The sequence below is a fragment of the Sphaeramia orbicularis genome, chromosome 9 (genome assembly GCF_902148855.1).
Source record: "Sphaeramia orbicularis chromosome 9, fSphaOr1.1, whole genome shotgun sequence".
Taxonomy (NCBI): domain Eukaryota; kingdom Metazoa; phylum Chordata; class Actinopteri; order Kurtiformes; family Apogonidae; genus Sphaeramia; species Sphaeramia orbicularis.
Window position 1 is genome coordinate 48,945,558 of NC_043965.1, and position 27,365 is coordinate 48,972,922.

A 27,365-nucleotide genomic window follows, 5' to 3' on the forward strand; every position below is an offset into this window, starting at 1 on the left:
ATCCATTCTTTATGGTTTCCTTCCCAGGGCTCTTGAGTGAGTTAGTTTTTTAAACCTTTTCCAGCTGAGGACAGTAAAGGAGAGTGAGACCACAGTGTGTGTGTGTGTGTGTGTGTGTGTGTGTGTGTGTGTGTGTGTGTGTGTGTGTGTGTGTGTGTGTGTGGTGGAGTTGATGTGCAGCTGCATTCCTGAGGGCGAGCCGTCAATTGACCACATAACACCGTGTTGTGTGTGGGGAGGGCGACATGAGGAAGGCAGATTATGGAAGAAAGGTTTGTTGATGTAAAACATGACTGTTTGATTTCACCGGGTGCATAAATGAGCACATCTGCACAGCTGCTCGTGGATGGGCGTGTTGGAGCGACACACCTCGTCAGACAACACTCGGGCGCATCTGGAGGTCTCGCATAAGAGACAAGTTAAAAGAGCTACTTAATTATCTGGCCCGAATACCAAAGACAGTCACATGGAAACATTGGCTTCTCGTCTTCTTCTCGCCCATCCTGTCACGTTTCGTCTCACAAAGCAGGTACATGTTAGCAGTCCACATGAAAGCCTCAAAATGCACCAAAACACCTTATCATCAGTTCGCTAATTGCACTGGGAAAAGGCAACGGTGAAGAAAGGGAAAAAGAGTGACCTCAGTAACTGGTGTTGCAATAGGGTTTTATGTCAGAGGAGCGGAAATCAAAGAAAGGAGGCTGCAAATTCTGGGAAGTCATTATGCACAAACTGATTTCAAAACAACTTTGTGGGAGTTCGTCTTTAATCAAATCTAAGGCATCATTTTGCATCCATCAGCTTCTCCAACCCTTTAGGTGTTATGGATGTTAAGCTGCTAAAATGATTTTAAATGAGGTAGACTAGTTTGAAAGAAACAGCGACCTCATCCAGAGAATGGAAAAGAGATTCAGGGTCTGAGTCAGTAGTTGCTTCTCCATTGACCCTGAAATTGCGCAAATATAACCTGCGCATAAAAATTTGTCTAATGGAAAAAATGATAATGATAATACATGATAATTTCGCCAAGACTCTCATTTTTCAATGAAAAGTTTTTGCGCTTGCCAGGTTTTTTGGGAGTAGCGAAATTGGTATATCACGCAAAACTGCAATGGAAAGACTTTTTTGTGCAACTAGAGTCACGCGAATAAAAAAAAAAAAACCCCGGAAGTCGATGGATGTTACAACAAAAGAAGAAGAGTTTTAAAACAAACATGGCGTGTTATGTGTGGACACATGAGGAAACCCAATCATTTTTTAATTTAATATGGAATAGAGGGGTAGCGAGCATTCTAGATTCAAAACAACAGATATTTATGTTCATGTTTATGGAATCACTTCTCGTGACATCTCGCGATAATAAATAAACAAATCATTGCATTTGTGATTTAATGGAAAAACCGACATTATGCACTTCTGCTTTTTTCACATTTAGTAAATATTGGTCAAGTTTTGCACATATGTCCAATGGAAAAGTGACGAGTGTCTGTTTGTGTAGAACCTTGTCCTGTTCTCCCATCAGGTAACATCCGTACAGTGAGAAAAGAATTAAATCCAACCAGTAGGGGGAATGGATGTAAGACTCAAAACCCTCTTCAATCAAAACTGTCAAGCGACTAATGGCAACAGTACAGGACAGGTAAAAAAAAAAAAAAAAGAGAAAGAAATGCACATGACCTCTATCTTCTTAATACTAGACTGAAACAAAGTTTTACGTCTTGTTTCAAGCCTTTTCCAGTGCTTTGTTCTTTGAATGGAACATCTAAACTTTGACCTACATTAGACAGTCATATAAGGTAGTTTTAACTTTGAAGAACATCAAGAACACTGACACAGACTAAATGACGGAGCCTAATCACAATTGTTTATTGTCCTTTCATAAGGATTCAGAAATACTTTTTTTTTCTTTTCAAACCAATATTTCTTTAGATCAGAGTTATTCAACTAAAAAGGGCAAATTGTGCAAATAAGGCTTTAACGGAGAGGACGACCTCTAAATTCCAATAAAGTCTGTCACAAGCTTCAGTACAAATCATAACATTGCACTGGAAAATGGGTTCCATCACAACCTCAGAGCTGAAGCCAGAAAACACCGGTGGTACAACAGTGGTGTTAGACCTGGGAACAAAAGTAGATCCTCACCTTTCACAGAGACGACAAAACCTGACGTCTAAGTCGTATTAGCCAACGCTCAAGATAAGATCCAACAGTTACACAACTACAAATGCAGGGTCAGCATTTTTGCGACACTAAAACAATAAAATACAAAACGTTCAATTACATGTTTCTGGTATGAAAAAAGTAGTTCTTCAATGACTGCAATCCAGCAATAAGTTTCAAACAGACACTTGCAGTGTCAGGGTGAGACTGAATTGGACCTGGTTACATGTTCTGTCATCTCTAAAATGCTTACACATCATTGGAAGTAGGTAGCATCATGGGAATCCAACAGGGTTTGTTTACGAAGCAGAGACACATGCAGTGCATCTACCAAATACACTGGTCTACAATTTTTTTTTAGAAATGATCTGCTTCAGAGATTAAATGTGTTCAGTGTTACATATTTAACCCTTTCATGCATGAATTATGAGAACCTTAGTCAAGATTTTTTTTCCTGAGTGTTTCTATTCCTCTTTAGGCATGAAAAAAAAAACAATGAGATTGATTTTTTTTATTTATTTATTTATTTTTTTAAATTAACTTATTTTCCATAGAGTTACAAAAATGTCCACTCATTTGGACACCATTTGTTTAATTTTCTAAGCAAAGAAACATGTATTTAAAACCCATCATCAGAAAGTGATATACTGTGTGAAAACTATGAAACAAAAGTATTTTTAATGCAGCTAATCTAATGTTTTTTCACCTTTTAACATAATCTAATACTAATTCTTACTCACTTCATGGAGATAATAAAAAAACAACAACTTATGTTTAAGAAAACTGTTAATTAGAGTCTAATAACAATTAGCAATTGATTTACACTCAGTCATGTTAGTGCAGATCAGGTTTATTAAGAGCATAAAGTTACAGTAATGGTATGAATGTCAGTGTATGGGATGGTGCATCAGTGTCCACTGTGTCGGCTGATATGGAACTAAAACAACAAAACTCATGAATATACAAGAGAACAGCTGGAGAAGAACTGTCCACTGGAGTGACCACTGTGCATGAAAGGATTAAATAGGATTAATTGGGAAACAAATGACAAAAGTGCTGGTTTGCTGATGTTTTCAAGGTATATGATAAAGTGTTATTCTACATATATGCTGGATTTATGTACATTTATACAATAGATTTATAAATGTTCCACTAGATAGAACCTGTAAAGTTAATGTACTGTCATGTGCAGACTGTTTTGAAGTAGATCTGGTAGCTCTGAGACTAATATTCCTTCGGAGTTAAACCCATTCTCTCTCATTAATGCTTGAATTTCACATTTTGACCCAAGACTGTATCTTTTAAACTTCAGCCAACCAGCATTTAGGACTGGATTTTGCTTTATCAGTGACTCACATGTGGTAAAATTACACTACTTTTATTCTGGAACCATTTTACTTGTAGCCCAGTGTTATCACAGCCTCAAACACTGACTTGGACTCTGTATGAAACAGGAGGATTTCCTCTGTGACTTGAGGCACAAAGACTAGAGTGGAATTCACCTTTAATTTTCTTTAGGAATCAAGATGTGCATTAAGTGTAGAGCAGAACCATGGACTTACAGTACCTCAGAATGTGAAAACCTACTAATGTTTCGTTGTATGTTGTGGACATGCAACGTTATTAACCCCTCAGCTGAGTGGGCTCCACTGCAGCCAGGTCCGTCCTCCTGTGGTCCACAGGAATGTTACGAACACAATAATGGAAAACCCACAACCCACTAATTACTCTGGTCAACAACAAATTTATTGTTTAAGTTTTTTGAGCTGATTTAGGATAATTTTGGTGTGCTGAATCCAAAAATCACATTAATTTTGCTCAATCAGGTCATCTTTCTGAACTATGCTACATATTGGCTTTTTAACATTTTTGCTTACATTTATGGGCATTTTCACATCATATGATACAAAATTCTTTCATACTTCTTGCAGTAAACGAGTTCTGAAGATTTTACTTTTGCCAATTTATGATGAATGTTTTTTTTAATATTACAGGTGAATGAAATGGCTTCGACTAGAAGATCTTGCAAAAATAAGCCTGACGTATTCTGCTACATCTGCGGTGAATACACCATTGTACCTAACAGGAATCCTGTTGGAAAATGATTTTTTTTCTCTTAAAACCTGTTTTGGGTGAGAACTATACAAAAAATCAACTGATAAAGTCACAAAAATGTAATCAATTTTGTGAGAAGATCAAATTTTTCAAAATCAAATTAGCAAAAAAACCTGACCTGATTGAGAAAAACAGATGTCATTTTTGGATTTAGCGGTGCAAAATGGTCCTAATTCAGTTGAAAAAACCTAGACAACTTGCAAAAAACATTTCTTGTAACTCAGCGTTATTGTTACCATGACTTGACGACTGTCTGTGGGCCCCCTGGATGCAGACCATGAAACTACAGGAGATATGAAATAGGCTGCTGCGTCACAGGTGAAATTATTACATCATTATCCCGTCCTTAAGGATTTTAAAAGGTCATCAGTCAGTTAAAAATGTGAAAATTAATATCATATATTGTTGTCTTTTTTAACTGAAAGATTCAATAAAAGACACTTGTGCATGTGCTTGTACGTAGTTTGTGTTGATCTGGTCATTTCTTGACATTACTGACTCCATAATACTGGTTTACACAGTATTATACCCTTCAACCTCACTGTCATTAATTAGGGTAAACACTGACTCACTAGCGCACCCTTATCTGTTTTACTTGAACAAGCTTTTCAGTTGATGATGATGTTCTGCTCAGTGATTGGTGGAACTGCTGGTGACAGCCAATAGCTGAGCCCCCCCCCCCCCCCACACACACACACACACACACACACACACACACACACACACACATACAACAGAGATTAGAGGGTGAATGGGTCATGGTGTAGGGAAGTCATTGTGAACTATTCTGTTTGTCTCCATTATCAGGCTTCCTGAAATGAAGTGGGTTTGGCGGCTGGGTCTGCCTCTGTTTGATCACTGATCTCCATGACCCCGTTAGAGGAGTCTTAATCTCTTAGTTGACCTCTTCAAGGATATTTTTGAAGAAGGGTGACAGCAGTGGATGTTGACTGGGAAACTATTGAAAGTGAGCACGCTGTGTGGAAAGTGATGGGGGTGTTTTTCCACTTGAGTGGAAATACAGGGGTGTAATGAGCCTAAAAGGAGTGTGTATGCACATGTCTGCACATACAAATGTGAGATAGTAAACCTAATAAAAGCTTTTATATTCAGAGGATTAAACCGCAGTCTACATCTCTTTGTAAACTCCCCCATAAAGGTTTACATATGTGTCACACATGGAGGTGCAGATGTAGTTTTTTTACACCATAAATGTCTAAAACAAACATACATGACTGTGTTTCTGTAGTACGCAACTCCTTTCTTCTGATTGTCCTGCTTCTTCAGTTTTTAAATTTAATAGCTCAACAGTGAGTTGAATTGAAACGTCTGCACAGATTTTCCGTACTTTCCATTTCAGGCTAATCGATAAAAGCAAAATAATCAGCTGTGAAATAATACTTGAGAAATCACCTACAGGTGCATTGTGGGACATTGCCAATCATCTGTATCATCACATCTTTCCTGGCTGATTTCTACGCAGAGGTCCATTTTTCTGGAACAAAACACAAAGTATGTGATGTTTCTGCCCATTGCAACTACAAAAATGGAGCCAACAAACATAAACAAATGACCAGCTCCGAGACAACATAGACTCCACCGGTAGAGTATGAATGTAAAGACCAGGACACTTACTGCAGGTCACTGTGGGCACTGGGGTCAACAACAACGAGTTTCCTAAATTTCCTAAACCTTTAAAAAAATAATACAACACAATTGACATATGACACCATTTATACAAATACACATCCAACACAGAACCCTATATTAACCAGAACATACCATCCAGTATTCCAATAAGGACTCGTGTGACGCTGCGGGGTAAGTGAAGAGTTAAATCCAGGCCACCGTCCAGTAGTGACTTCATTTATGCACATGTAAAGTGTCACTTCACCACTCATCAGATGGCATGTCAGGATGAGTGTGACGCTTTATTTCACTGTCTATCACTGTGTTAACGTATCTCTGACACATTCAGAAGATTTACAACATGGAATAAAGATGCAGACACCTGGAGGAGGATGGAGAAACAGCTTTTCCGTTCAGAGCCTCTGAAAATCACATTCCCAGTGAAAACAAACATATTCACCTACTGCATAAGCACAGTTAAAGGGTAAACATTGTACTACTTTTCAGTGGCCTTTCCCTTGTACTTTTCTACACAAATCCTTTATTTCTCCAGGTTCTGAACATTCAAGGATGTTCTCAGTTTGGCCTGTGACTGCGTCAATGCTCAACGAATGTGGCCAAGTGGAAGCATGGTACTGAAGGGATTGTTTTCCTTCTAAGATGAGCTGAAGAAACAGAACATGGCGCATATGAAACAAACAATGTCTGCGTCAGCGTGCCCATGTGCGTCTGAGTGTATGTGTACGTCTGTCTGACTGTCGCTGTCAAAACATGGCAAATTGATGATTAATGACATGTTTGCATGCTGGTTGGTGAAGGGGTGACAATCCGTCACCGTCTCCGTTCTGTCTCTTGGCAGTTGCCGGGATTGTCAGGAAATGGAGTTGAAAGTATGTTTAAAAATATAACAGAACTGAAGAAGTGACACCGACCCGGGCTGGTTTGTAGTTCACATTGTTTTCGCTGATGTGGCACAAAGGTTAGAATTGCAGTTGTACAGTATGTACACTGGAGCGACTGCTTGTCTGTGCAGTGTAATTTTGTCACAAAGTAAAGGCAACATCAGATTTCGCTTTAGTACACTGGAAACAGATGTGCTCCTATTCAGACCAGGCACTGTTTTCCTCCAATGAACTAAGGCATGAACAATTGACTTTACGTGTGTGACAGATAGAGTAATTGTGTTTGCTTCTGTCTTCAATTCTGTAGGAAAGCTGTCATCATGGTTCTCAAGGTTAGATATTTGAGCCATCCCCCTTTTTCAGTTAACAGCAATGTTGCTTCATCTCCTTCCTTCCTGTTGTCTCTCCCATGTCTAATTCAGCTCCATGTCACTTTTTTCTTCCGTGACTGACTCTGGGCCCTCACTCACTGCGTTTACATGCACCATTATCGTGACTGTGATGTGACTGTATGCAGTATATTCCTCTGGGATCATCTGGGTCAGGCCTTCTTCCACTTAAGGACATTTTCACACTAGCAGACTTTAGTCTTACCCAATAAAAGTGAGTTTCATTTTCCCCTCTGGTGTGGTTTGTTTGGTTAGATATGTGCAGTGATAGGACCACCAACCTTCAGAAGAGCTGCTCTACACAGAAAACACACTTCCATGGCAGCCAAACTGTCTGTTGGAGAAACCGTGGAAACCAATCGCAAATCATTATCACACCTTTTGGGACGGCTCTGTTATCAAAGACGACTGAGTGAAAACAGATACACCCATGATGGATGGACTTAACTCCTGGATACACACGCTACAAACAGACTAAAAGAGACAAATGTGCCATGAACATTTTGCTGGTGGAACATAAAAAGGTTCTCACCTGATATAATGTTTCAGGAGATACACAATGTATGTAGAGTCTGAAAGACCTAGTGTAGTTTTGTTTGTAGTTTTGTTTTATTTATTTATTTTTTATGGGAAAATTTACAAAGATATGACAGTGAGGTAGGAGTGGATTTTCTCCTGTCACACACACACACACACACACACACACATACAGATAGATAGATAGATAGATAGATAGATAGATAGATAGATAGATAGATAGATAGATAGATAGATAGATAGATAGATAGATAGATAGATAGATAGATAGATAGATAGATAGATAGATAGATAGATAGATAGATAGATAGATAGATAGATACACACACACACGGCATGTTCTAAATGACGTAGTTTTTTTATGCTGTTGTGTATTCGTGCGTGCTGTACTGCATTTGTCCAGCAGTCACCGCCAAAGTGTTCTGGCCATAGCAACATGATTGTAAGGCTACTGTATTCCAAAATTACTAATATCTCCAAAAATATTGGTCCTATCAACTTTCCGTTTTTGCTAGTCTCTTCTTTGACCAAAAATCCTTAAGTATGCCGAACTGCAGCAGTCAGCTCTTTCCAGATTTTGTATGAATCCACGGACAGTCACACACACACAGAAGCCTCTTGGCAATTATAATATAGATACAGTAATTTGCAAAAGTTCTCAGCGACCTTTAGATTTGTTGTTTTTGCAACGTTGAAATGAACATGTGTATTTATTTCTCCGTCTCTCTCTTCCATAAACCAAAGTGGTCGTATTTAGTGTGACCTTCCTTTTACGCTTAACTTGTCTTTAATCCTTTTGTTCAGACAATATGAAATTTATGTCATTCACTTTCAGGTTTTTTATTCCAGGTTTCATTCAACACATGCCAGATGTTTCTAACAGTTTTTGCTGCTTCTCGTCATGGGGTCAGGGGTCACACTAAATACTGACTTTAACTTTTAGAACTCATTTAGTTCAATTTTTTGTGTGTCTTTAAAGGCTGTGCACATATTTCCGGTATTTTCTTATAATAGCTGAAGAAAAGAGACTGAGAAATAAATATGCATGTTTATTTCAATGCTGCAAAAATAACAAATGTAAAGGCCACTGAAAACATTTGTACAGTAGTGTATATGGCTCCCATTGACTTTTGCTGTACTCTAACAATCCTGGCATAAAGACTGAAGCTGGCTGCTATCCTGCTGGAATCCCGAAAAACTGCCCGTCTCTGTTAAGGAACACACTTTCTAATCATTTTTTCTGTTCTTTCATGTATTGTGTGTGTGTATATATATTTTTTTCATATAATGTTTTTTGTGTATGTGTGCAATTTTTTTCAAACAACATGTTTGTTTTCTTTTTTTTTTTTTTAAACCCTATAACGCCAAACATATCATATTTGATACATGAGTTTTGAAGCCCTCTACATGATCAATGTGATAATTTTTCTTCAAAAACCTGATGTATACAATTAGATACATTCAGTACACAGATAATCCACCAGGGGGGAGGAATTTGTTCACCAGAGGCCTTTCCAGTGACACTACAAGATTGTCATTAATGAGGAAGGAGGCAGAACTTTGCCAATTTTGAAAAGGAATTACCAATTTGTTAGACATGTTTGTGTTATATAATGTTTTTGTTTGTGCAAAAATTATCATATTTGAGCATTGAGACCCGATGGATCAAATATGATACAAAATTGAAAGTAATACATAGAAATTGAAGTTCAGAATGACCAAAATAGGCTTCATTTTCAAAGAAACTGAATTTTCTGTCAATGATTTAATGGTTCAGGCTTCACAGCGTTAAATAATATACTTTTTGAAATAAACATCATTTTGGGTTTTGGGGCCAACGATTATGTCATTTGGGTTTTACGTGAAATTCTCTGTATTAAGATGTTTTGCCCTCATGTAGCGATAATAAAAATTAATTATAAAAAACAGGGGTGGTCTTGGTTTGGTTCCATAAAACTCTGAACTTGAAACGCAACATGAATCAACAACAAACAGTTAGCAACAACTTTAGTCTGGTGTGCTCTTCATATTCAGGTGTGATGGAGGATAATAACAGCACTAGGTACCAGAGTAGTGGCAGGTGAAGACAAATATATGCACCATCGAACCTTGTCCCTGTATTTTCTTTCTTGCTCTGATCCAAAACACATCTGACCAACAAGCAGTCAGTTTGCAGTGATGTGTTTTACTTCACTGGATTTTTTTTTTTAATTTATGAAAAGAAACCAGATTAAGGGAGAAATGCCCAAAAAGTACAAAACCATCAACTGATTAAGACCAGAGCAGATGGAACTGTAAGAATAAAAAGACAGAGACAAGCAGGACATTCCAACATTCCTGTTTTAACGATGTTCTGCCGTCAGTTTGGAACATGGTGACGGTAGAAGCAAAAGAAAAGCCCGACTATCTGCTCAGAAGAAGAGACACCTACGTTTTTTTTTTGTTATTTTTAATAAACTAGACGCAAATATCGCAACACCAGACATTTTCAAGAGGAAAGATGAAGGAATGAAACAGAGAGGCCGATCAAATCCACAACGACGAGGAAAAGAAACAAACAGAAAACTATTTTGACACAAAGTGAAACAGGTCCTGAAGCTCTGTCCAGGTTTCTGTCTTCTTACTGTTAACTGGAGGATTCACAGATGCAAAGAGACAAGAGTATTATGGGATGTTCATTGTCATTAACCCTGCAAACAGCACAGTAGGAGTAGAGCTTGTTTTAACCCTTTAGGCACTGCAGTTTTTCTTTCTTTTATTTAAATTAAATATTCAATTTTGATATGAAGATTTCAGAAAGCCATTTGTTTCATTCAGTTATGTTGCTTGCTGCTTGTCTTACCTACCTCTGTTCACGGACATTACACAAGGGAAGGGAATCTGCAATGTTCTCATGAGCAACAATATCCTTAAGTGCAATTTGTGTATTTTTAGACATTTATTACAAGTCACTGTACAGTTGTCTTTTAATTGCTTTTATACCGCTTATATCTTATTATTCTTTTATTCTGATTGTATCTTTTAATCTTTTACATTTGTACTCTGAGAGACCTCTGCATAATAACTCCTATGTACCTGAACATGTACAAATGATAAATAAAACTATCCTATCCTACCCTTTTGCAATATCACAATTTCGGCACTTAAGGGGTTAAAATTTGTTGGCCACAAACCTAAACATTTTGTGCATGTAAACATAAAGGCACAGTTTGAGCGCTCATATATTCATACAGCACATGAGGCATTTTATTCTTTGTTCTCACTCTTTTTCTAACAACACAAGCACCAACAAAACCAAAAAGACTCAGTTCTGTCCACTAGCAGCATTTTCTAAAACAGCCTCTCGCTGGTGGATGCAGTCCATTAGGCCCAGCCATCCAAACAGACCTGCTTTGTTGAGGTGTTATATCAACAGGCTGACCACCCCTCCACTCCACCCCAGCTTCCTTGGGCCCCCCAATGGCAGGAGATTGATGTCAACAAGGAATTTTGTCCCACGTTTCCTCCGACCTCCTTCAGACCCACCCTGCTCCTGAAAAACACTTGTACTTGTACAGAGGGCCCCAGTGGGCCTTAACAGGCCCAACACCACCTTCTCTCAAACCTTACTCTAGCAGAGCCAGAAACACCCACATCTATAACCTGACACTGTAAACAAGGAATGCCCCAGAAAACAGCACTAGCAAACGCAAGTGTGTGTGTGTTAAGGAAATGAGCCACCTTTTTATGTCAACAGAGTGGTCGCTGTGAGAAGAAGGCCAACATGGACACGTCATTTGTGTATAGTGTCATAGCCAGTGGAGCTGCCAATAGAATTCAGACCAACTAAATTTGGGCTTGTTTCATGAGTGGTGCTTGTCAAACATTCACAAGAAGCAGGAACCTGCAATGCAGCTGCTGTCTTCGGAGGTTTGTGGCGTTCACATGGAAAGTCTTTGCAGGAGGTCGTGGGTTGCAGTGGGACACTTGCAAAATTCAATACATGTTTCAATAAAACTCGGCAACAATTCATAATTCCATTCGTCTGTCGAAATAATCTAATTTTACAATCTAGACCATGCACAGACCTGAGAGAAAAACTACTTGGCTGTCTCCACAAACTTCCATCCATGGTTGTAACATTATACACCATGTAACGACTTTCAAAGAGAATCTGTGTTTTCATATTAACACACAGGGTTCTTTTAAATTTTACATGAAAGGTTTGAAATAATTTGATAAAGTACATCAAAGCATGTTACTGGCAAATGACGTTAGGTTACCAAGATGACACTATCAAAGCAAAATCTAATACAAACACTTCAATTCTCCCTCTTCTCTGCAGACTCTAATGATGCTTGTTGGGTCGACACGTAGACATAGGGCTGCTTTTACACCTGAAAGGCTGAACCAAAGTCTGAAATTATGTTTGTTACATATTTAATATCCATCTTTTCATCATCAACTGTGTGGGTTGGATCTAGTTACACTAGCGTAAGGACAGTAATAGGTTAGTAGTCAATTCAGTGGATGATCAATATTTTGATTAAAAACTTCTCTTCTGATAATAGTCATGGTCCAAAAAGTCTTAAAGTGAATCATCCAGAAAAGTGGTCACATGCTAAAAACAAGAAAAGCACTCAAAGAGCGCAGACCTCCACCAAGACAGATCTGCCCCCCCATCACCACCAAAATTTAATTTAATTTAAATTGTGCCAGTATCAACATTTCCTGAAAATGTCATGAAAATCTGTCCATAACATTGTGAGTTATCTTGCTAACAAATAAACAGACAAACAAACAAACACGCAAACACGCAAAGCAAAGTGATCACAACACCTCCTAGCGGAGGTAACTAACCAAGCCACTGAACAGCTGAGTCCAGACCAAAGCAGTCTTTGTTTCTTATAATTTTGGGTGACTTTGGGTTTGACTTAAAAGTTAGGACCAAATTTGATGATGCGGGTGGAAAGTGAAACTGAGTTGAGATCTTTTGACCGCAATGGCATTAGCAAGTAAATCACATGATTTTTAACCAAACCAGTCAGTGAATCCTTGAAGTCAATTGATGTGGAGATGACCAGAAGAAACAAATCCCATCAGAGTAAGAAATTCTTCACCATACAATAAAGCTGAGCCTGATCCGCATGACTGGGTAACTGTACCATGCACTTCATCACTATGGACTTCATTAGCATCCTTTGTTTGTTTTCCTTTAATTTGTCATCCATCTGTAGAGTGACATCTATGGAAGTCAGAATTTTTTTATTACCCCGCCCCCTCCAAAGGGGAGGCAAGGGGTATCGTTTTTGGTTCAGTTTGTTTCTTTGTTTTTTAACACTTTAGCAGCAAAACTATTGGTTGAATTCATACCAAATCGGGTTTATCGATTGCCAGTGAGCCAGAATAGATATTACATTTTGGGAGAAGTAGGTCCAAGTTCCAATTTTCTATTAATTTTTTAAATCTTTTTTTCCCCATTTACTTATATAATGGCTGAAATTTGTCTATGTTGTCCATGTGGACACCAGCACACACATAGACATGGTGACATCAGCTGGGTCGATGCCAAAATAAACTACAAAACGTGCGAGGGGCGGGGTTTGTTGTGCCTGGCCCACTAGATTTTTTTTTTAAATTTCACTTTCGAACTAAAAATGATCAGCTCTACACGGATTTCTCCTGAGGATTGTAACTTAACCATTTCAATCTGCAGAGAATAACTAATGAGGTTCTTTTAGGGGTCAACTTATATCAAAACAAGTTAAATACGCTACTGAACACCACTTCCAATCTCAAGAGATACTGAAATACTGAGACTTGTCAACATAAGTGTCTGTGAGACCCAGTGGATGGAGACATGTCCTAATGTTAGTGGGTATTAAAGCGTCGTCGCCTGTGAAAGGTACTGGTCTAAGGACTCCAGAGGAAAACTGTGATAAGACCTGCAGCATTAAGTCCACGCATCACACAGGATATATACAAAGCCTTATGTAGGACTTCTTGTTTAAGCTTGGACTGACCCCTCTAATAAACATTTAGACATGCTTTAATCATTAAAACATTTGAAAGGGATTACTGAGGATGGATCCAGAATCAGTCTTTGATTATGTGTTGATCACACATGTTCATGTAGCGCTGATGCTGAAACTGTCATCTATGGGTCAGATAACTGGGCCCTAAATCACCATTATGGCTGTAACCCACAGATGACTTAATAAACAGAATGAAGCTTCTACACACAAGTTACAGCAAAGTACCTGCACTGGGTCAAAAGTACTCAAAAGCTACTGTCTGTGCATTGACCCTTATCAGGACTGGAGTTTACTGAGCAAAAAGCTAATGGAAATTCTAATAAATAATGAAAGCAAACATAACATAGTTGGTATGTATGTCGTCATGTAGGACACCATTTTGAGTTTATGAAAAAAGACACACGGGCTGTATGTGGGTCCAGTGGATGTGACGATGCAGCTGCTTCCAGTGGGAGGGGTATCGGAACAAGAACAGATGCAATAGATGGATTTAACTTCACTGGACTCACATTTGGTCTAGAAAACATTATCTCACTTGACAGTAGAGCCTAAACAGACCAGGGTTACACTATAAAAAATAAACCGATTTTTAATTACTTCTTTAGTAACTTCTATAGACAGACGGACAGACAGACAGACAGATAGATAGATAGATGACCAGGATTAAAATATTGTACATAATACAAATGTACAAACATTGTATGTACTCATAGTGATGAGACTTTCTAGTCAGAAATAGAGCTGCAACCAATTAATCGACTCAAAGTGATCTAAAAAAAATCATTCAACCACAATTCTTCTGAATCAAAGCTTTGTTTCCTTCATTTCTCTGCTGTTAAACATTGGTTCCACTGTTGTGTTTCACACGGACGCTTATTGTGATGCACAAAGAAGCTTCAATTCAGGAAAACTGCTATAGAATATCTCCCTTCAATCAATTCGAGTCGATTAATCGAATCGTGAATTTTTGCATTCGCTTCAAGCAACTAATCGATTCATCGGTTGCAGCTCTAGTCAGAAATAAATTGGATTTTTTAATACTCAATAGTGTCCCAGTAATTTGGTCAGTGCCCTAAAAGTAGGACTGGGTGATAAAATGATGACAGTTACAACCATGATATAATATTATATAACTAATAATTAATATAATGATTGCTCATTGTTTTGTTGTTTAACCTTATTGTAATGTTAAAAACTGATTTTGTTTTTTTAACTGTAACTGTATTGAATGTTCTACTGGAACCCTCTCCATTTGTGAAATGCTTTGCTGTCCATCATGTTCTGACCAAACACAATCCTTTCTTGACCAGGACGATGAATCAGTCATCATACTGAATTGGAACAATGATTTGATCTAATCCAATGACTGTTTGAATATTTCCATCGTGTCAGTGTTTTGGGTCATACTGCCCAGGTTTACATGGAGTACTGGAGTTCCAGCCTTTGTTCTGTTCAGTTCCAACACAGAACATGGAAGTATGGGGTAACACTTACAAAACCAACCTACAACCATGATGCACACTTCAAAAGAGAGCAATACACATAATAAACAACACAGGATATCTGGAACAGACCAGTAAACTATTTTACTCTCACATACACTTCAATTAAAGGATTTGGTGGAAATTAAAACTGCACAAATATTATACAAAGCAAGAAATAAATGACTTCCAGGAAACATACAGAACTTAGTCACAGATGGGTGGTTATGACCACAGAGAGGAACTAAATATGAAACAACATTTCACTAGAACAAATCTTAAAAAGATGTGTATTTCATGTTGTGGAGTTGTTTAGTGGAATAGAACTATACATCAAACAGTGTGAAAACATCACAAAATTTAAGAAGATGTATAAAAAACTTATTTTCCAGAGACATAGAATCAATGAACGCCAGTCCAACTGTATTAGTTATTGATGGGATGTAAACATTTGTTGTCTTTTTCTGCAATTTAATGACTGACCTGTTCTTTGTTTTGGTTTACATAAGCTGATTAGACTAATCATGTAAAGTTGAGGTTGGACAATATAAGCTGGGCTTCTTCCTACTCCTTTTCAGACATTAAGTATTGTTAACCCTTTAAAACCTGATGTGTCATCGCTGACACACCCTGCACATATGCAGTTCAAATGGCTGTATCTCCTTCACTGTTTGTGCATTTGGAAAAATTCCAACAGTCTCTGAAAATTGAGACGTGCTTTTAGGCTTCATTGGGTCATTATGGCAATTTCACTCACATCTGTATTAGAAGCTGGAGAAGAAACTATTTTAGCAGAATTATAACATGCTGTAAATTGTAAATGATTGCTAGATTTGGAAAGATCTGGGAAAAAAAACATATTCTGGAAAAATGGGCAAATGGACTCACTCACAGCATATTTTCTGCCTTTTTATCGTTAAAATAAGAAAAAAAAAGTACAGGTGGACCATTTTAGGCTTAGAGATTAAAGGTTTAAAGAGCCACAATGAAATAGTTTCACATTTGTGTGATATTTATTTTCTTTTTTGGTTGATTTATTTCCATATATCGGAGTGTAGTTTTAAAAGTGGAATTTCTTTTGCATACTTTTGTTCGAAGCAATGTCTATCTATATGTATAACTAATATACGGCAGCATTTGAAGTACAAAATACAACTGATGTGAAGTACTGAACCCTGGCAGAGGGTAGTCACAGTGCAGACACACATTCTCCAACTAACTTAAAAATAAATGAGTGATCGTGTGCGTGATCTGGGATCCAGTGGACATTCATCCTGACACTTGGTTTCACCATGAGGCTTGGTTATTGCCAGGGATGATAGAGGTCTACAGACAGGAAGTGGCATATCTTTAATTGTGCTTTTATCCACCGCTGAGAAGACACTGCACTTACCAGACTGCCAGCCAGGTCAGGGCTGAGAGTGGTTTGCCACCTGTTTCTGACATATACCTGGGTACTTTTAGAGGAACTTTCATTTAATATTAAGGACTGCAGCTCTACAGTGGAGCAGTTTGACAACCTGCATTAATAAATCATGTCAACACATAAATATTCCCAAACTTCCTGAAGACAAAGCCTACACAAGTTGGAGGTCTACGGAGCAATGGGCCTTAAAAGCTGGAACTACAGTTCACTGAAAAACGCAATTTGAAAAGGGTGCTTCTATGAAACTGGTACCTAAAAGCAGGACAGAGAGGCAAAAAAATCAAACAAGATGTAGACTAATGTTATGAAGCAAGATTGGAAGCACTTTTAAAAATAAATATTTACTGAGATAAAAGAGAAACTATTTTTCAGATAAAAAAATTTTTTATTTGGCACACGCCAAAAAAAATCCACATGTAACACAGTAAAAAGGACGCGAAAATTACACGTTATTATTTTTTCAAATATCTTTTTTTTTTTCTGTCACAGGTACATTTTCTGAATCAAAGAAAATATGCAAGGCAGAGTGTTTCACAAAAATTACCGCTGTTTCAAAATCATTCGCGATTTATATGTGTTTAACTGGTTAGGTTCTGTATGTAATGCAAGTGGACACAATGGGTTACATACAAAACCTGGAATGAGACTGAGATTCATGAAAAACCCACGTCTGAGTTAGAAAACCACTAGGATTGTCAAATTTAACCAGTGTCTTTATTTATAGCGGCATATAAGACCATTTACAGCCGTGTTTTCCAGATCAAAAGCACTGACACCTCGGTAGTTTTTCATGTCCCAATTTTGGTCCTATTTTTGGCCCCAATATCTTATTAAAAGTTCATTAATTTTTGGATGGCTCAGAGCAAGAGTATAATTTTTTTTTTGCATTTATCTGAGGTCATCATTAGGTACATCCTGGTGGGAAACATGTCTAAATTTAAATTTAATAAAAAAAGCTGATAAACGTGACAGATACTAAAATAAACCAGTTTCACAGAAAGACCCAGAAAGACGTTAACATGTAGTATGATTATAGAGCTACTTGTAAACATATAAAAAGCTAAATAAAGCCTTCCTGTGCATCCAAGCGCCTCATGACCTCAATATTTGTTTTTAATCACACTAAATTTTAAGTAACTTTCAAGTAATTCTTCATAAATGTTCCCCACATGCACAGTCCAGGTCTCCAGAACTGAAGTGCACATAGAGTGATATCATGGGAATCTGAGGAGAACAGAAAATAAACTGCAGGAAGAGACCCCTGTGGATGCTGAACTAATGTTTAGTTAACACACACACAAGCCCTGCTCACTTACCCTGGGCTTGTGACTCGCCTGCTTTTCTTTTTTTTAATTTAATGAGAAGAAACAAAAGGATATTATACGTTTTATGCGTTTGACATAAGAGTCTAACAAACAAACAAGGTGTCAGAGAAGAGGCGGAGTCAATGATTCCATTCTGCGTTGTCTCATGATTTAGTTTCAAACATTGCCCGTGAGTCACTGAACACTAAGCTCCTTCGGTGACACAGCTCTGAGTCACACACACACAAACACACACACACACACACACACACACACACACACACACACAGGGATGGTAACACTAAAAAACCATGTCATTTCAAACACACAAACTCGTCACACACAGACTATACTAACAGGAAACCATGCCGAATAAGGCAGAGTTTGGGCTCCACGGCTGTAGCTCCTTCTTTCCACTTGACGACAGCTTCTGGAGCTCGTCAACAGCAGCTCCAGCACAAACACAAATCAGAGCTCACTAATACATGTGAATTTCCAAAGATGTGATCTGAGATATGCACACGTGTCGCACATGCCCAGGAGATATTAGATAGAGGGAATGTTTGATATCTGGACTGGTCTGCGAGTCCGGTCATTCTCTCCCTCATATTCTGTTCAAAAACTTCAACACTGAACAATATGCCGACATGAATATAGAAAAATCCTCATACTGATTATTTTGACAAACATTTCCATTGAAACATGAGTCACAGTTTTAGAAGGAATGGTAATATCTGCATTTTCTGAAACCAAAAAAAAAACAAAAACAAAAAAATACTAAATTAATCATGTTGATTTTTGTCGGAAGTAATACATTATTTCATTTATAATGCACTTGTGAGACACATTATCCAGTCATTGATTATGCTATTACATTTGTCAATAATATTTCAAGTGATCTAAAAGTGTTTCTTTTGCATGATTGGGGAATGGGACTCTAAAGGTCCTTGTTAAATACTTATTAGACCTTTGCTGGAAATTAATCCGTGAATTTCAAGTAAATTGTACAAACTTATTTAAATCATAGCCTGAACAAAATAATAAAGATGCAAAAACATCCATATTAATGTTTTTAATATGCAGAACAAAGGGTAAAGAATGAAAAAAATAACCACAATATCGAACACAATATGCAAAAACTGAAATTTATCAAGAGAAATAAGTGTCAATATTCTGTCTCAGTTTATGGTTTCCATATGTTCATGATAACTTACAGATCACAGTGGATCTACAAATACATTTAATAACAGGCAGAATATTGGTCAAATGCCATTTATTTATATTAAGACATTTCAGGTTCTTCATATTTGTTCAGATTATTCACATTTTTTGTCAAAGGATAGTTTGCAAATGTAAACATTTTCATGTAATTTTACTTTTTTTTTTTTACACTAAAATAAAAGAGAAAAATCTGGAGCTGCCATTATTTATAGGTTATTATGATAGTGTTTTACTGATCCAACCCACTTGAGCTCAAACTGGGCTAAAAGTGGAACCTGAACTAGAATGACTGCAAATATCTGCATGTAATTTTTACATTTTGCATTTTTTCACGGGCCGGATAGGACCATTTCGCGGGTCGGTTTTGGCCCATGGGCCACACGTTTGACACCAGTGATCTAATTGATGCACTGTGCATCATTATATAACAGACAGAAAGAACAAACGCATGAATTAACATAACGTCCTGCGCAATTTTAATCCTCCTTGGCCAAACAGAGTGTATGATTCTGTTGAAAGTTACTGCCCTATAATTCAGAATAGATTGTCTTTGTGTAAAACTACATATTTATATTTGAAAGTACTCAGATATTACAACTGACCTTGAAAAAGTAGGTCAAGGTCACCTGTTTTCAATAGGTTTCTGCTCCATGCCAAGATGCATCCACAGTATAAATGTGGTGCAGATATGTCAGTGCATTCTTCAGATAATGTGATTATGTTGTTGACAGACAGACAGATGACAAAATGATTACAATACCCCTTCAGCCAATAAAACCACAGAAGAAAACGTTCCGTGTGCGTTCTGTTACAGTTCGGCTTCATTTACCGTCAGCTGTTCACCTGCATAACATCATGAACAAAAGCCCTTTAGGCTCCACCCATCTCATCCCTGTTAACCTATTAGCTGCTCTAACATGTCATCAATGTTTGTAAACACTTGAGAAAAGTTGATGCTTATGTGGCAGATGCAACAATAGGTCAAATATAGCAGAGGATACACACACACACACACACACACACACACACACACACACTACATAATGAGGTTCCAAACATACCAGGATCTGTCAGGTACAGAGTACAGATGGTAGTGTCGCTGCTCAGGTGGGCCATGTGCTGCAGTTATGACATCCACATTTGTGGACACATAGTTTAATCTCACTTTCCAAAGACTTCTAAAGGGAACATTCTCCAAACCACATGGGGGCAGTCTCTATGGAACCGAATCAATACAATGAAAAAAAGGATCATCTTAGTTTTAGAATTTGGACTCTTCTGTGATCTCATAAAGTTAAGATGGCTGCTAAATGTTCCAGGAGTATCTGTAAAAAACTTCTACTCCAGAAGGCTGAGCCAGGTGAAATAAATATTAGTGTGAAGACGAAAGTGTGTTGAACAAATATCTGCTTTTAAAAATAAAATTTGATGTAAAATACAGCTTGTACACCCAGAAAACCAACTGTCCACGTATGTGGACGCCATGCATCAAAGGACTAATATACAACAAATAAAAGTCTAACATCCTCATTAAATGTTTAGGTTTAAACAAAGGTTTAGGCATCTTTATATGTCTGATAACTGTTAATATCTTTGGGTACAAAGCAATAATCTTTCAACAGTTCCAATAAAACTAGCTGGTGTCATCATCACAGTTCTATGCTACTGGACTTCTTTGATGCACCAAGTATTCAGACCACCATGCGGACTCTCCCTCTAAACATGCCAAATCTGTTTTTTCTCTCTTGTATGTGTTTGTACATCCTATAAAGACATTAAACTCTCATGAGGCGAGGCAGATTTATTTGGATAGTACAATTCATGCACAGGGAAATTCACAGAGCTCTCTCATAATGTTAGCATTCTTTTGTCCGAGGCTGTTTATTGATTTTGACCATTTTTACCTCTTTGTTGCATGGTGTCCACATATGTAGACACTTAAATATCTTCTTAATACAACCATATTTGAAAACAAATAAATACATTTTAAAACTCTAAATGCATTTCAACTTTAGCCTAATTTTGAGTAATAAAATCAATCTAAACCAAATCTAGATACTTTTTTCAGAACTGACATATGTATTCATGCATGAAAGCGTTAGTGCTTTACTTACATGATGATTCTGCTGCATAACAGCTGTGCTGAAGGGTTAGGGCATCCAGCACTTATGAAATATGAACCTATAAAGTATTTTTCAGAGCAGGTCAACATGCCCATTGAAGCCATCCAGCGTTAATCAGAAGAAATATGTCTTTACTTTTAGAGGAATCTGCTGGTGTCTGTAAACTGTCTTAGGAGTCTGGTTTAGGCCAGCTCTGAATCAAAAGGGTCATGAGATAACTTCAGTTATGATGTGATGCCAACAGACAGGTGGTCCTGGAAACAACCCAGACACAGGAGGGTCTTGGACCACCGCTGGAGATGGAGCGAAGGGGAAGATCCAGACCTTCTGGGCAGAGGAGCTCTAGTGTACTTTGTTTTTTTTTTGTTTTGTTTTTGTCGACAGTAGAACTCTGTTGCCTTGAATGCTGACTTCTCCTGATGATTTTTTTTTTGGCCAACAGAACAAAGCCCAGTCTTAGACTTTGGTTCTTTGATTTGGGACACCTCATTACTAGTACAAATAAGATGTCTATGACTTTTTCAATTCCAAAAACAGGCCGAGAGGCTGTTCAGATATAATTCTCCTGAACAGAGAAGTTTCCACAGCCACTTTATCAGATGACTGAGCCTGAAAAAAGCTGTTTGGATTTCTGAGGATTTGTGATGTCACATCTATACAGTTTCAATATAAGGTGGTAATACAAGAGCCCAGGCCGACCAAAACCCCAATATCCATGGTACCGACAGGACAGAGGAGCAGCTCATCTGGATTTAAAGCAACAGACACTTAAACAGCTTAGAAAATAGATGTAAAAAGGAAATGTAACACCGTCTTTGAAGGACTGAGTCAGAATGATCTTAACTTTACAGCAGCTGTTGAATATTTTGAAAATTAATCATTAAATTTGAAGGTTCCACTGGACATGAACGGTACATGTGACCCAGATGGTTGTATCTGCAGGACAGCCTTCATTTAGGATGTGTCCAAACTGTTGATAAAATAATAATCGTCATCATCCTATTAAAGGAGAATCTGTGGACTAAACAGTCTGTTCACACAGGTCTCAGTGTGTAATTGTCTCCTACCAGGACGACGCTGACTTCAGCAACAAGTTGTGCTTTGGTTTGTAACAAAGATCTACTTTAATGTCTATGTCTGAAAAAGAACACAGAACACATGCAACGACTGATCTGTGGGAAACTGTGACTTTATATTTAATATTCACATTAAGTGGACATAATAAGCCCTCATTAACATGTTATAGTGGGTACTCAATAATCCCTTTAATACAAGGGTGTTAAACCAGTTTTAGTTCAGGGGCCAAATTCAGGCAAGTTTGATCCAAGTGAGCCGGACCAGTAAAATACTAACGTAAGAATATATAAATAATATTAACTCCAAACTTTCCTCTGTTTTAGAGTGAAAAAAAAGTGGGAAAAAAAAAAAAAAATTACATTATGAAAACATTTACATCTACAAACTATCCTTTAAAACAATGTGAATAACATAAACAAACTGAAAGAATAAGTGCAATTTTAACAATATTCTGCCTCAGTTTATCATTTACACATGTGCATTACAACTTTCAGATCACAGTGGATCTACAAATACACAAAACATTTAGTAACAGACAGAATATTGTTCAAATTCCATTTACTTCTCTTAAGACATTTCAGGTTGTTCGTATGTCCTCAGGTTATTCACGTTTTCAAAGAAATGAGAGTTTGCTTTAGTGTAAATACAATAAAATTACATGAAGATGTTTACATTTACAAGGAGAAAAATTTGGAGTTGTCGTTATTTATAGGTTATTATGATCGTATTTTACTGGTCCAACCCACCTGAGACTGGAAGTGGTCTAAATGTGGAACGTGAACTAAACTGACAATTAATATCTTAGCGTTGACCCTCTGGCGGGCCGGATTTGGCCCAGGGCCACATGTTTGACACCCCTGCTTTGATACAAAACATTACTGGTTGTTTGTGACTATGGTGGCCCTAAAGCCACCCAGGTGGAGTGGTTTTGACTTTCTCATTCACGTCCATTCCATTTGGGTCGTAACACACAGGTCTGCTATACAACTTTCCTCCCTCTCTTTTCCCAGTGCAGATCTCACATCACGAAAGCAGCACAACAACACTGGTGGTCTGGGCTTGGAAATGCAGATGGTCCGTCGTCCTGGCATCTGTCTGAGTTATCTTTTAGAAACATTAAAATAAGCCACTGCTAATGATGTATGTGTGTATACGTTGGTGTGTGGGTGTGTGCGGGACAAGTGAAGTTCCAGGTTTGTGAAACATGAGTGAGTGTTGCAGGGGAAACGCTCGCCATAAAAGCCCAGTGCAAAGGCTCGGTGTGAGCGCCACGGCACGGCCGGAGGCGCAGACAACGGACGGACACTGGATGGACACCGGACGGACGATGGATGGACACCGGACAGACACCGGACGGACACCAGACAGACACTGGAAGGACGGTGGATGGACACCAGACAGACGCCGGATGTACACCTGACGGTCACCGTACAGACACAACACTGGTGATCTGCTGTGTCTCTGCCTCCACTGATGAAGGCGATGACATGACCTGCTGCTCCGTAACATTTCTAATACTGTAACTGTTACAGCCCGTCTGTGTGTGATGGGCAAACGATTCAGTAAAGAAGACAAAACAGACATCAGAAGTGCACTGCTTCTACACGACTGTATGACTGAGATGGTGTGCAGCCTTTCAGAAACAGACACACACACAATAACAGCACTGATACTGAGTGAGAATTCCACTCAGGATCAGTGTCTAATCTGGAACAAGAACACAATCACTCAAACAAACAGAAAATATCCATCTAAACTTACCACACTTCATTTTACAAATATATGGAGATTTTTTTTATAATATAATACATGCCAAATATTACCACGTAATGATATATTATACTGCTTCTGTAGGTTTCAACAAGTTAATTGTAAGATTTTTAACCTTTAGAAGACCCACAACAAGTTTTGTCACAACTTCCAAATATTTTTTTTTGTCTTTACCAAGTGACTTATCATCGTTTGTTATCATTTTTTTATGAAATGAAAATCAAGTATTTTCCTATATTTAATTTACTGATCATGTTAGATGTTCACAAAAGTTTAAAGATCATCAGATCAAATCAGAAGTAAAATGAGGAAAAATAACTTTTTTAGTCAGTTCTCTCATTAACTGATCATACATCCAATGTTTCCATCCACTGTCATTGAGCCAGCTCCATGGGTTTTACTGGGGAATCAATGTTGTAGAAGATGATAGTGTTTCCACGGTAACTACAGAGCCTCTGAATGTCCAAATGGGTCATATCTGATGACCATGAAAAGATGGCAAACTGTATTTTACATCAATTATTTCCATGTATTGATAGGATTAGTGGATCAACAGGTATTCAACAGTTTAGATCAGTAGATGGTTTAGGTTAAAGGTGGATGTTTGGGTCTTTATGGGTTGAAGGTGGTACTTCCCCCAAAAATTCTTAAATCTTATACACTAAAACTCAGATTACTGATTTCCAAACTTTCCAAACGACCTTAAGAAACCAAATTTAGTTCTATTCTATTTATAATTTATAATTTACAATTTAAGTTTGAGGATTAACTGTTAAGTCGACTGGCGTAGTAAGATTCATTCAAGGGTAAAAAAACACACTGGCCAACTTTATAAGAAAAAAAAAGAAAGAAAAAAAAAAAAATGGGGGAATCTGTGTTCCACAGCCCAAAAGCTGTTTCATGGACCATTTACTGGAAAGGATAAAAAGCAAGCATCTTGGAAACACATGCCCTGCATGTTCTCCAACCCTGTGAGACACATGAATGTATTTAGAAAGAGCTGAGATCAGAAAAGCCTGCTTCATGTAGACCAGTTCACAGTCCATACATCTGATGGTCAACTGGGATGGGAGATATTTATGGTAAATACATTTATACTATTTGTTACTCATAATACTACAGCTGTGGCATATTTAGTTTTACAAAAACAGATGCAACAGACACTAGTTATGGACACAACAACTGTCAACTCCACCACAGAACCTCAGCATCTCAAACATACACATGTGAACAGGACTGGCAAATAAGTGATAATCACAGAAATTCAGCTCACACAGTTATTCATCAGGACAAGTTTTCAATCACTATTTTAAATCTAAAGGTGAGGTTTGGTCCTGAGTGCAAGTTGCAGAAAGTTGTAGAAGGTTTTTTTTTTTGTGGTTTTGAATTATATGTAAAGGGTATACCAAGAAGACAATGACGTAAGAAGAAGCAGAAAGATGAAAACAATACACACAAAAATGCACCAACACAAAAACAACGTAAAAGATGCAACCAGACGAAAAAGACAACATGGAAAAGCTGCAAAAAGAATGAAAACCACATGCAATGGGGTGAAAATGACCGAAAAAAACACACAGGCAAAAACCATGTCAAATCTACAATATGAAAAGAAAACCTACATAAAAGACGCAACAAGTTGAAAAGGAATAAGCAGGGATGACATAAGAAGCAAACACACCTGCAGTTAGACTTGATGATTTTGTGACTATGAGCCTATGGCCGTTTCTCAGTACCAAGTTCACAGAGTACGGTCTTGGTAAGAACGGTCCCAGAGAACAGACTTCCTAAGAACACCAGTCTGTAACTGGAACAGGTGGTATTTCCTCCCTGGTTCTGCTGCATTTCTGCCATCAGCTCCATAACGTATTTCCCTCAAATCACCACAATATGTCCCCCGATTTGATTTCAATACATTTGTATTATTCATTTTTCAAAACTGGAACAAATTTCGTTAAATTTCACTGAATCCATTATCATGATAATTAAGATGTATTTCTCTCTATTCTGCCTCTGGCGTGTGTTCCAACTAGGGATGTAACGAGATGAAAATTTCATATCACGGTTATTGTGACCAAAATTATCACAGTTATCATCATTATCACGGTATTGTTGAAATTGTGCTCAAAATGTTCAAAAACTACTGATACACACACTAAAATAATTTAACCAAGTTGTATTTTGAAAAAAAAACAACAAAAAAAAAAAAAAAAACAAATAAAATAATTGGCACAATGTACCTTCTGTTTGCAGAAACGTTCAAATATTAACCCTTTAATGGTATGAGCCTATTTTGGCTGTTTTTCAGTCCTTTGGATTTTGCCTTTATATACTATATAAACAAATGTTTACTATATCCATGTTTGGGATCTTTTTTTTTCAGCACAACTTCATCTATATCATCTGTCCATTATTTTTTTCACTTTAACCAACTATATCAACATAAAAGGCCAGAAAACATGTAAAAAAAAATGTATATAATTTATTGCGTAAATAACACAAAGACACTTAATGAACCTTTTCAAAGACTTTAAAAGTGAATATTGGTTCCAAATATTAGGTATATACAATTAAAATTGTAATAAATTAAAACTATACTCAAATGTTTGACATAAAAGCAGATCTTTACATAGGTGTTTTCTCCGGAAAAGTGCGGTAATAAAACACGGTTATCATGATAATTAGAATTTGAATGGTAATACATCTGCAATTTTAGCGTGGTTTATCATTATACTGGTAATCGTTACATCCCTAGTTCCAACACTGGTTCACATCATCTAGTGACGGTCATCGAGTCAATTAAACATTTCTGAATCAAGTTACCACAGAAGCCGGCGTTGCATTTGAGAGTAGCACGAAGTGCATCTTAGGATATTTACAACCAAGTCTACACGAGTCACCAACCTGTGCATCTTTGGTTTAAGCTAGCAGAGATGTACAACATCCAGGTATTCCATGTGCTCTTGGTTTATGCGAACTTTCAGTTGGAATGGTACTTGGGCCCCGACAACCACATTTAGTAGTGTGGAAATACAATGACAATAAAGTCTCTTATCTTAACTTGTCTTGAATAGAACAGACTCTTTATTTTGTCAGTAGTAGTTTGTCACACACATAAACATGCAGCACACACCGAAATGTGTCGTCTGCCTTTAACCCATCACTAGATCATGCGTCCCACACACTGCTAACTAGGAGCAGTGGGCTCGCCATGTCA

General features: G+C 37.6%; 1 protein-coding gene across 2 annotated transcripts in view; it reads right to left on the reverse strand.

The window, feature by feature from the left end:
- The window catches only part of arl15a (ADP-ribosylation factor-like 15a), a 200,891-nt gene that overhangs the window by 58,668 nt on the left and 114,858 nt on the right, over positions 1 to 27,365 (reverse strand). The gene's annotated exons all lie outside the window — the stretch shown is intronic.